This window comes from Megascapheus bottae, chromosome 10, assembly GCF_031878675.1.
Source record: "Megascapheus bottae isolate mThoBot1 chromosome 10, mThoBot2.hap1, whole genome shotgun sequence".
NCBI classification, from domain to species: Eukaryota; Metazoa; Chordata; class Mammalia; order Rodentia; family Geomyidae; genus Megascapheus; species Megascapheus bottae.
The window spans coordinates 26,784,425-26,796,993 of record NC_143518.1 but is presented as its reverse complement, the minus strand read 5'-3'; positions in this window follow the sequence as shown (position 1 = coordinate 26,796,993).

Sequence of the window (12,569 nt, the reverse complement as noted above, 5' to 3'; positions counted from 1 at the left end):
CCTGTGTGTGAAACCTTTGGTGAGAGCAGCTAAATGGCCCACAAATACTTTCAACTTCAGCTCTTGTCTTTACTTCTTCACAGTCCCCTGTGGGCAACTGGACCTCCTGTTCCAGAGTTCCTTGGAGACCATTCTACTCAGTAAGGACAGAGGTAAGGGTCAGTTATGGCTCCTCCTGATGTGTGCAAAGTGGGACTGAAAGGCAGCCCAACTGGTGACTTCATGGTCAGATGAGCTTGTCAAGAAATTATTGATCGTATTGTACATTTTCATCCTTTGTGAGGCCAATAAATGTCTCCTACAAAAATACAAAATAGAAATAAAATAAATAAAAGCTGAAAGTGCAGCTGTGGCTCAAGTGGTAGAACACTAACCTTGGCTGGATAATGTTCAAGGGAAATATCTATGCCCTGAGTTCAAGCCCTTGGATCAGCTCAAAAAAAAGTTAAGAAAGAAATACTCTCAGGAGCTCCTACAAAGGGCTTTACAGAGCTTAATATTCCACCAAGGCTTATTTAGACAAAGTTTGGCCTGTTTGCACCATACATGAGTCGTCCCCAGTATGAGTTCAGCTTCCCAGCCAGGCAAAGATTGTTTAGAAAGCAGGTCTGGATCCAGGACAAGTTGGAAACAGTTTCTATATTGAGACAAAGAGAAAACACAGGTTGCTTTTGATGGAAATGATAAACCTAAGGAAAACAAGCTGTTAACCCATCCCTGGCCTCAAGCTCACAGTGGCAGAATTTGGACTACAGTTTGCCAGCTTCTCTGACTTCTCTTTGCCTCCCAGGTACTAGTTTTCATCTAGACAGGATTTGACATCAAGGAATTGCCTCAAACTTCCCTAGTTGAGAAATCAAATACAAGATAGCTTATTGTTGTGGGGAAAGGTTTCCTATAAAAGTAAAACATGCCTGTGTTGATTTTCATGAACCTTGGATTTTCTACATTTGGTTGATACCCAAACCTTCTTTTCATTACTGACTTCTATGAAGATTACAGATTAAGCATCGATAGGCTCTAACATAACTTGAGAAAATGCTATTTCCCTCCCCCCTTGCAAGGTAGGAAGTGATAGACAAACTAAAGTGGCCTAATGCTTCTCAGGCAGAAAATACTTAACAATCTTGCAGCATGAGAACTTGCTAGAGTCAATTTTTCCTTATCAGTAGGCACTTCTATCAATTATCTATGGATTAACATAAATCACACGTTTTCTAGTCAGAGTTGTGCCTGAGTCTATTTGTAGTCATGATCTTTGTTAGAGATTGAACTTTTTCTTAATTAAATTATAATTATCTTATATTTAGGTTCTAGTATTATAAGGCAATGGTAAAACACAGTTGCTTGGACAGATTACTGGTGGGTCTATGGAGAGCAGATCTTCATTTCTTCAACAGTTAATGGCTGTATGGTAAATACTGAGAAGAGTGTTGAGCTTACAGACACTCCAAGACATTCCTCTATCTTCAATATTGGGAATTGCTATTGTCTACTAGATACATTTATGGTTTCCAAGTATGTATTTTATATCAGAATATTTCAATGACCAAAGTTGACTAGAGTATTTTATTGTTACTATGGGGCTTTTACAAGTTGGTTGGAAAGTTTTAAGACACAATTACTGAGATGTAGAATGAATATATAAGGTAAGTACATCTCTTTCCTGGGAAGATTTCATCCTAAGGTGGTGGGTTAGCAGTGCTGGAATGTAAATGGTTTATTCCTATATTGAAATCTATCTATCTATCTATCTATCTATCTATCTATCTATCTATCTATCTATCTATCTATCTATTATCTGAAAGTACCTTTACATTTGTAATAGAAAAGCAATAGCTAGTGTTACTGTTACATGTGGATCTACTGGAAAATAACACTAAAACTCTATGAGAGTGGCAATTTAAGTGACTGGATATGGACCTCAGTGAGTTATTAGCCTTTGCAAAACTGGAACAGTCTCTCCTTGCTTTGGAATACCTTTTAACATATTTTTCTGCTTCTGCCAGAACATTCAACATTTATTAACTATCTATCTCATGAAGGGCAATGGGCTTCAGAGATGAAAAGGCACAGTTCCTGTTTATGAGAAAAATTTCAGAAGGAAGAAGACTGCCATCTTAGGAATTGCTTCAGAATAAAATAATTCACTACACAGATGGGAGAAAAAAAAGAGATCTTTGCTCATCAGTTGTATTCTGGACAAAGATTAATTAAGAAGCCTGGAAGACATGTTTGAACAAAGAGTGAATAATGATTGGAATCACAGGCATGATTGCATCAGGCCAGGTTCCTACAGACAGAGATAACTGACCACCAAGAATAATGGAGAACCTTGCCTGCTGTGGAGGCACTTTGGATTTCATTCCCAAACATTTTCAGATATAAGCCTCATCATATTCTGAAAGCAAAAAAAAATAATCTAGATTACCCTGATATTTTTTACCCCGAGATTTTAAGAGAAATAAAAATTTAAAGAGACCTCTGGGGAAAACAGAGATGGATAGGTAATGATAGAATAAATTGTAATAGAAGACTGGCAGATCATGAACAGACAGAATAATAAAAAAATACTAAGCTGTGGACTCTCAGCAATTGTCACTAATCACTGTGGTGTCAAAGTAATTTATGCAAGAGGTTGGAAAAAATGAAAATGTAGATGCAACTCCAACACATTACCAAATGTATCTAATTTGACTCAAGACTAAGCCTGCTAACACTGACTATTTGGGGGATAATGATGAAAAAAAAGTGTAGCAATGATCAAGATGCATTGTATAATACAGATGTACTTAGGAAGTAGGTAATGAAATAGATATTTAACCTATAGTACTAGCTATGGGAAAGGAGTTCATTGTGCAAAACATAGTCTATTTTAGGATTCAGAGTAGCTTGTGTTTCAGTAAAATGGAGAGAAATTGCAATGTACCAATATAATGGGTAAAAGTTCTGGAAACAAGGTTCATTGTACTCATAAACTCATACATTTCATTGAAACTATTTTGTACAACTACTTAGAAATAATAGAAAATGAAATAACAGCAAAAAAGGACTTATCCTTGTTCTTTGAGCAGCCCTTTGGTCTCTTATTCAATGGTACCTTTAGGCTTACTTAGTGAGAATCTGATGGTCCAAGCCTCTTGACATTTCACATCTGTTATTAGCACCTGGATCCTTTATACAACTGATTTATGCCTCTACTCTCCACTGAGAAAGAAAACCTGCGAATCTAGTATCAGCTGCTTTAAAGCCCACTTTAAAGAAAAATAGAGCTAGACAAGAGACAGGGAAAAATGGAGAGAGCCCAGAAGAGAATCATGTAAGTCAAGAAAAGAAAGAGACGATGAATTATTAGGACAAATGTTGAAGAGACAGTTGGCATAACTGAGAAGAATTGGGTTTAGTGGTTACAAATGGTGATCTGGGGAAAATGAGATGAGGAAAGAAGGGTTGCAGCATGTTAAGGGGAAAAGCAGACAGTCAGGAAATAGAGATGGGATTATAATGATAGTATTTATTGGGGTGAGTATGTGTTCAAACACGTGCCATGCATAATCTCCTTAAAGGTACACTTTTAAGTGGATATATTATTTCATCTTATTGTTGAGCAAATTGCAACACAGACTGGATAGTAATTTATGTAAGCTGATTTACTCTATTATATTACTAGCTTAAAAGTCGGGTCTCCACCATGTTAAATAGAAGTGACTATGTATATTAGCTTGCTATATAGACATCTTTGACAAAAGAAGCAATATCAGTCATTTGTAAATTTTCTTGTTCTAAAGAAAGCAGTTATGTTCTATAGATATAAATTATGTAAATAAAAGTTATTTTATACCAAAAAAAGTCGGGTCTGTTCAACTCTTAACTACTAGGCTATATGCCTCTAAATCTTTTAAAAGAGGTTTGAGGGACAGTAAAGAAATTTTTATTTTAGAAGGAGAATTAGAATGACCTATTTTTGCCCTAATAAGAAGGGAAGATAAGAGAATATATGTGCGCAGATAGGAAGACCAATATGGAAAATGGGAGTTAAGGTTAAAGGTACGCACACACACACACACACACACACACACACACACACACACACACGCATAACCTTCTAATAGATGAAAACTTGCAACTGATGGGATAAAATTTCCCAAGAAACAGAAAGGGCTCCATTTACAAATACAACAAGGTAAATTAACTTGCAACATAAGAAAAAAAAGTCATTGGGTTTGATGATTAAGAAATAATTTTGTTTGAAATAGTCTTAAAGCAGATTTCCCACAGGAAGCAGTTAACAAATATGCAGTTATTCTTCTCATGAGTTACATGCCTTGTCAAATATAGTTAACAATAGCATCACTTGTCATGTCTAATTATTTTATAGAACATAATTAAGCAATACAAAAATATTTGTCTTTGTTATGTAAAATATTTATGCTGCTCCTTTCCAATGAGGAATTAGTCATCTCTGAATAGTTAGGTCACATACACTGGAATTCTTTCCATTGCAAGGCTCAGAAACACAACTTGACTTGCTTATGCAAAAGGGGTCTTGCCTTGTCTCACACAGCCTGGGAAAGATTGGTGATGGTCGAAAATGAGTAATAAAATCGACCCTGTAAGTGTGATGGTTCTTTTGCAAATGGAGAAAGTGATGCAGAGACAGGAGAATTTTTACTCACATCTATGACTCACAACTAGTAATAGAGATCCTTTCACCAATTTCAGGCTGAAATGTTCTGGCTATTATGTTAAATATTGAACTTTGTTTTAATTCGTAATTATTTCTATTTCTCCATTCCCTTCTTTGTAAGCAAATACATATATATATATAAATAGTTTATATTTCTGGGTATCTCTTGGATATTTCTGGATATATATGTATATATATTTATTAAGATTAAACTTGCCTCCTCTTTAAATAAGATAGTAGGAAAGCACTCTTAGTAGGTTTACCTTGAGGCCAGCAAGACTGTACTTGCTACAGACATGTGTTCATCAGGATTATTCAGGATGATCTCAGTGGGAGCCCCACCTGCAGCAGCACAATGAGCGTTGAAGAACAGGAAACTGCAGTTTCCACCTGGTCTGCTGACACAACTCTTTTGCACTATTGGTTCATTTTCACAGTTGGTTTAAAGGAAGGCCTTGCTTCCTCTCTAGCCTTGGGGAAGCATGTTGACATTTAGACCCTCCAAAAATATAGACATCCTATGTTCAATGTATATCTCTTAGCTTATGTGTGAGTTAGAGGGACTGGAACAACTAATGTGTTAGAGGTAGACTGTAAGATTGTCACTGAAGGGATGGTGCCTTGGAATTATGGACACATGGAATGGACTTAAAGAATAATTCGTATGTTTAATTTATGTGTACAGAGTTTACCCTAGGATGTTGAAAATATAATTGAGGAAGAAAAAGAGAGCTTTCTCTTTATCTCCACACAAATAGGTACTACACATCAGACTCATTTCTAGAGTAGTAGTACTGCTTCTAAACCTCGTCCTAGTAGATATTTTTTGAGGGTTTTGTTGTTCTTTTCCTCCTCATTTCAGCTCCACAGAAGACTCACAATTCTCATTTTGCAGACCTGGAGTAGCAAGAGCCTTATCTAAGGTCAGCAGGGAGCCAGTGTATGACATTCTAGTCCACATGTTTGCTGATACCATGTTCTACCTTTCTTTCTCTGATCCTCCTCTCTATCTGTCTCTATCTGTCTTTGTCTGTCTCTGTCTCTGTCTCTGTCTGTCTCTGTCTCTGTCTCTTTCTGTGTCTCTGTCTTTGTGTCTGTCTCTGTGTGTCTCTCTCTATTTCTGTCTGTCTGCCTCCCCCCACCTCCTCCATCGTGCCCCAGTCTTGCAGCTTGAACTCAGAGCCTAAAAGCTGCCCCTTAACTTTTTCTTTTGCTCAAAACTAGTGTTCTACCACTTGCATCACACCTCCACTTCCAGCTTTTTGGTGGTTAATTGGAGATCAGTTTCACAGTGAGTAGTTGGGGTTACAAGCGTGAGTGACTGGAACCCAGCATAATCCTCCTCTTTTGATGTCCTCAATGAGCAGCATCAATATTTTGATAGTAAATGGTAATGAATGAGGTTGAGGGTGGGAAGAAAAACTATTCCTTCCTAAATTTTATGAACAGAAAAAGAAAAAAAACACACATACATTATGCCTACAAATAGAAGAGAATAGAGCAATCAAGAATTTGAGTATTAGGAGGCAAGGTGTAAAAACCATCTGTTCATTCTGCTCTGTATGTGTGTATCTGTGTATGTGAGATTCCCCTCCAACCCCACCCCAATGGAAACAAGCTCACTGGGACTGGAAAAGTGTGAAAGGCGAAATAGCAGGTTGGAGCTGCAAGGCTTATAAGTGTGGTTTAGCTTCCGGCCTCTGGAGTTGTATTTACTCATTGAAAGGCACACAAGTCTTTGAAGAAGTGTTGTCACATGGGTGATATCAAAGGGTCATATTGCCATGTGGGAGGTGAAGATAAGTTTTCTTTCTGCACAGCCTGTCCTAATCAATATGTTATTTGCTAACTTCACAGGAAATATCTTTTTGGCACATATTAAGGTTCTTCAAGGGAAACACAGATTAGAAACCTCCTGTTATATTTAACTTAATATTAAAATAGAAATATCAAGTGAATTATTAAACAGCAAAAAATCAATTGCCCCTAAACACACTGTTCTAAGAATAAAATGAATTTCACGGCCGGGAATTTGGCCTAGTGGTTAAAGTGCTTGCCTAGCATGCACGAAGACCCGGGTTCCATTCCTTGGTACCACATATATAGAAAAAGCTGGAAGTGGTGCTGAGGCTCACGTGGTAGAGTTCTAGCCTTGAGAAAGTCCAAGGACAGTGCTCAGGCCCTGAGCTCAAGCCCAGGACTGGCAAAAAAAAATGAATTTCACTCTGTGTATTCCCTTCCTGGGGATATCACTGTCTTTAGAACAATGATCTCTGTGGATGAATGACAACTTGTGAGAGATGGAGTGGTAGGTTTGTCTTTCTTTCTTTCTTTCTTTCTTTCTTTCTTTCTTTCTTTCTTTCTTTCTCTGTCTCTCTCTCTTTCCTTCTTTCCTTCCTTCCTTCCTTCCTTCCCTCCTTCCTTCCTTCCTAGTTCTGGGGCTTTGAACTCAGGGCCTGGGCACTGTCCCTAAGCTTCTTTTGCTCACGGCTAGCACTCTACCACTTGAGCCACAATGCCACTTCTGGCTTTTTCTGTTTATGTGTTACTGAGGAATAAAACTCAGGGCTTCATACATGCTAGGCAAGTACTCTACCACTAAGCCACATTCCCAGCCCTGAACTATTTTTTTAGTTTGTAATATATATGTAAATGTATACAAGGCCATATGCATATGTACACAGACACATCAACTCATACTGAGGAGGAATCCAGAGTATAATCCCTTTAACCAACTAACTTAGAGTTTAACAAAATGAATATCAGGATGCTAAAATGGGTGTTGTATATGAGGGAGGGGTGAGGTCCAGGGAAGGCAGACAGGAAGGGTGAATGCAATCGAATAGTTAATGTACATATGTGAAAATGGAAACAAGTTAACTGAAGGGAAAGGTGGAGTTGGGAGAGATGGGGGAGAATGATGAACAGGATGACATCAACCAGCACTGTACTCACAAACTGACGTGTTGACTTAGAAGGCTTTTGTACAACTACTAAAGATGACAATGATGATGATGATGATGACGATGACGACCATGACTGTGATCCCATCATGATTAAATTGTCCTTTAATCTACCCAATCATGTGTGCATGGTCAAACAAACATACAAAGAACAGAGCAACAGTGCTAAGAAAGAAACATTTCTGTTTGGTCCCAGCTCTCCCCAATCATCTCTGGTACAAAAAGAATAAGCCAGGGCCTGATTCCTGATTACGCATTTTCAATTTCTCAAGCAACTGCAACAGGAAGGTGTGGGACTAGGCTTTATTTCCTCTGTTTTACTTTTATCAGCCTTTGCTCCAGTCCACAACTCTGCTTCTAGCTTTTAATGTTTTATATAATTTCCTCTATTCTTTCAAACAAGAATAAAAGAATAAAACTCTCCATCCACTGCTGCCTGTAAAAGTCAATAAAAATAAGGAGGGAACATATGTAGCTCTTCCATTGCTTATTAAGCCTCCTTACATCCAGGTCAATTCTTCATAGTTTTTCTTAGAATGTGCAGAAAGATGGCTTCATAGGTTTCACTGATAAACATAAATCTAGCCTTTGCCACATTGCCTATTCACTCCCTTTTCTCTTTTTTCTCAGCTCTCTCCATCTATTCTCTGTTTTGTTTGTTTGTCTTTCCTGATGGCTTGTGCTCTCCTTTATCTCTCTATCTCTTTTCATCTGGTTTCTAATGTTTCACATCTAACCTTTCACAGGTTTCTAATTATTGTAAGAATATTCAAGAAATAATGTCTAAGTACTCCGATGAACTTGGAGTGGGATTTCTGGTTCTCTGATGACTAATTTCTTCTGCAAAGTATACTGCTCATCTGTCAGGCAAATTAGTTCTTCTCTAGCACAGTAGTCATCTGTCAGCTTCAAGAGGTAAGAGATTCATTAGATGTATTTCACAAGATTAAACTGAGATTCCAGATTGGCTTCTTGCTGGGGCAAAAAGGTGTCATTCCAGGCCAAGAAGAAAATGGTATACTGAGTGGAGCATGGGGAGAATTAATCTTTAATCCCAAATTAATCTTTAAACTTTGTCTACTACATCCCTCTAATATATGTGTAACCATTTCTCAAGGTAAATTGATTCCTTCCTGTCCCCACAGTAAACAAGGCCACCCTCTGTTTTAGATGGCATGCCTTTCCTACTTCGTTAAATTGAACGCTCATACATGCACTACCTCTGCCAGGGAATATGCACCTGTTTGATAAGGCTCAGTCCTAGGCCTACCTCTTCATTTCCTAAAAGTACCTCAGCTTGCTTCTTCCTTTCCTTTGCCACATATATATATATATATATATATATATGCTCATAGTAATAGCACCTTTATAAATAAAGTGACTATGAGGAAGACATTTTGAATATCTAATTTTGCTCCTTAATAAAGACATAGCTGTGATCATAGAAAAATATAGACCTTGAAATATCCATTCCAAATGAAACCTTTAAAAGCATTCAGCTATTCTCATAGTCATTTACATATCAAACTTAGGATAATTGATAACTTGGGAATTTCAGATGGAAAAAATCTCAGATAAATATCCTCCATTTTCTTCTCCCCCCCACTTCCCCTCCTCCCTCTTCCTTCTCCTTTGTTCCTTCTTTCCACATTTAACTATCAATTAGTATCTGCTATACATGTATTTGATGCTGTAGGCCCAATAATCTGTGGCTGTTCAGGCCCAGGGCTAGTTTAGGCTGCATAAAATGACTCCTGGATTGATTGCTACCAAGTATCTGTTGTAAGTTGCTTTCCCACTAGAGGAAGGTCCCACTTTTATTTTGAAATGGTTCAGTTTATAACTTGGAGCTCACTGTTTATTTTATTAATGTTTTGAGCAATACCAGAACGCTGCTGAGAGTTTCTGGCGCATTGAAGTTTACATTGTAGGTTATATATTATGAATACAGATACAAAACCATTACATTAGGTATGGAAAGACAAAACAGAGTCAACAGAGGGAACCTGGGGAAAAGTGGAGCAGAAGAAAAACGAGTACATAAAGGAGAGAGGTCTGGAGGAAAGAGATCTGGCTTTTTCCATTTACCTTGCTCGATGAAAATCTTTCATGAAAGCAGTGAGATCTTGGGAGACAGAAGATAGAATTGTATCCAAGCAATAGCATAGTGAAAGACCTGTGCTAATGTAATTATCATTAACTTATTCTTTGCCAATAATGTACAGCTTGATTTATCTCAACTCAAAAATGTGTATTTAATACATAGTATGCACCTGTTTGGGTCTGTGAATGCATGTATGAATTAGAAAATGAGAATCTGGCCTCAGAATTTACTTGGTATAGGAAGAAGTCGTGGAAGAATAACTAGGAGTTATCATTGTTATGATATAAATAAATACAGTACAGTGGTGATATAATTATATGGCATCTATCTCATAATACATATAGGTATTATTAGGTCCAAGGTTATAGTTCCCAGAATGATATACATGGCATAGTTTACTCTATAATGGAAATGTAAATTGTCAAACAGAACTTGTGCATTACATTAGAATAAACATAATGTTTATCAAGTTTGTATGTATCCACATTTTTTAAGATGGTACCATGAAAATGTTTTCTCTCTTGTAAAAATCATGGCTCAAAACTCTGTATGCATGCATGACACCACGACACTGAATTTCATTAGTAAGTATGATTAAGAAATATTAATAAATGTAAGCGAATAATGCTTCAAAATATTAGCTCAAGAAGAATCATTTAGAATAATTTCCAACCTTATCTGACCATGAAAGCCATCATTAAGTTCAGATTTCAGAGCCCTTCCGTAGATGTTGATTTGATGGTTCTAGGATAGCTCTATGAAACAGTACTTTTGCAGGAGATTCTAGATTATAGAAAATTTGGGAAAAGACTTCTTAGGAAAGACTGCAATTGGTCAAAGGGGAGTGAAAATACAAACAACTACATTTACAAGTGAGAAAAGAATAGTTGCATAGCTAATTAAATGTTTTATGCCCCTTCGGTATGAATCTACATTAACAACACTGAAGATAAATAAAATAAAACATTTTCCTCAAATATATCTGAAAAGTACATGTAGTTACTTACAAGTATATAGAAAGATATATGCATATTAACATTTTAACCTATTAGTAGACCCTAGAAAAATTTAAAACACTTGTTTGAACCAAAATAATTTAAAAGGCAATTTAGAATACGAGATATAAATTCTGTTTAAGAGTTATCAAAAATCTCCTATGCGTCCCTATTCTTTAAGAATACACATCTTATTTTTTTCTTTCAAACTTCTTAGAATGGAATTTGCCTTTCAATTTTATCTGGGAATATCAAACAGTAAATTACTATGAGTCCTAATATAGGTCAAATATTTCTGAAAGATCAATTTTTAAATGTTGTATTTTATAGGTCATATAATGGGGATTATATTGCTTATTTATAGTGGTTTTTTTTAAACTTTTAGTTTGAAATTCCTATATACAGAAGAAGCCTAAAAGATGAAAACATGCCACTTCCTTAACCATTGGCACCGTGCTTTCCGACTCCACCCTCCTCCTCATCACAGGTGGGCTTGATCAAACGTTCCTTTGCACCAGGGATCATACTAAGTGCTGGAGGACCCATCAACTAGTGATAATCCACCCAGGTGATAACACATTTTATGGAAGTTGACCAAGTGGAGGGTTCTAGAAAGGCTCTGGCAGAGAGACAGACCTTATAGAGAGAGTTGCAAAATCTCTATAGCCATGCTTTCTTCTGAAAAGCCTCCAACCTCCTTAGGAGAACAGATGTGAATGCTTCTTTAATTATTTAGAATGGGAGATGATCAATGTTTAATGCTTTTCTATGGAACAGACTTTCACAATGAGTTCAGTGAAACTGGTGCAGGCATTTATGTGTAACTAAATCAAAGATGCATGATGGGAGGAAAATGTAAAGATCTTCAATATCAGTTGACCTCAAAGATCATTTCACACAGATTGTTCAAGGATTTCTGTAATAGCACACTTTAATAGCACATTATCTCCCTGTGCAAAATGAAGAGGAGAAATGATTGGATCCATATGATGATCGCCACAATTCATGCCTCAAACCAGGATAATGGCTGAATAATAGAGGCAGAGGAAGATTACTCAATCTTCCTCAATTATCCAGGGAGATGCTTAACTTTATACAACCATTAGAAAGGTAGTTCTAAACAGACATGTAACTATCAGGAAAGGAGAAAACTTAAGGCAAGAAAAATACTTTTAAACATTACATAGATTGTTTCGGTAAGAAACAAGACTGCAGAGAGTGTTCTTATCACACTTTTATGGTTTTTATGTAGACAAAAAAAGATCCTTAAGAAAGTGTGTTCTGTTTTCTTCTTCTTCTGAAATTACAATTAAACTTACAACTAAACTCACTGCATCAAGCTTAATAGGCAGGCGCTGTAGTTGAGCAACACTTCTAGCCCCTTTTTGTATTTGTCATTTTCAATGTAGGCTCTTGTTTTTTATGGCCAGGATGGCCTAAACTGTGACCTATCTGTGCTTCTCTCACTTCAGATCACTATACCTGATTATTTTGCTTCCCATGTGTCTGGAGTAATAAATGCATGTCACCATGCCCAGCAATTGATTGAGATGGAGTCTCATGAACTATTATGCACAGTTTGGCCTCAATGATCTTCGCAGCCCCCTTTTCTAAGAAGTTAGGATTACAGACTTGAGCCACCTCACTCAGGATAAAAATATTCCATTGTTTCATGCCTCAGAGATTTTTTTCCTCAAAGATTTTGAAGTGTAGTGACCGAAAGGAGGAACTATGTCATTGCTGATGATTTCTTTTGCTTCATATAAAAAGGTATAAAATGAGATGGGGAGAAAAAACCCCACTAAGTACGTTTCTATTTT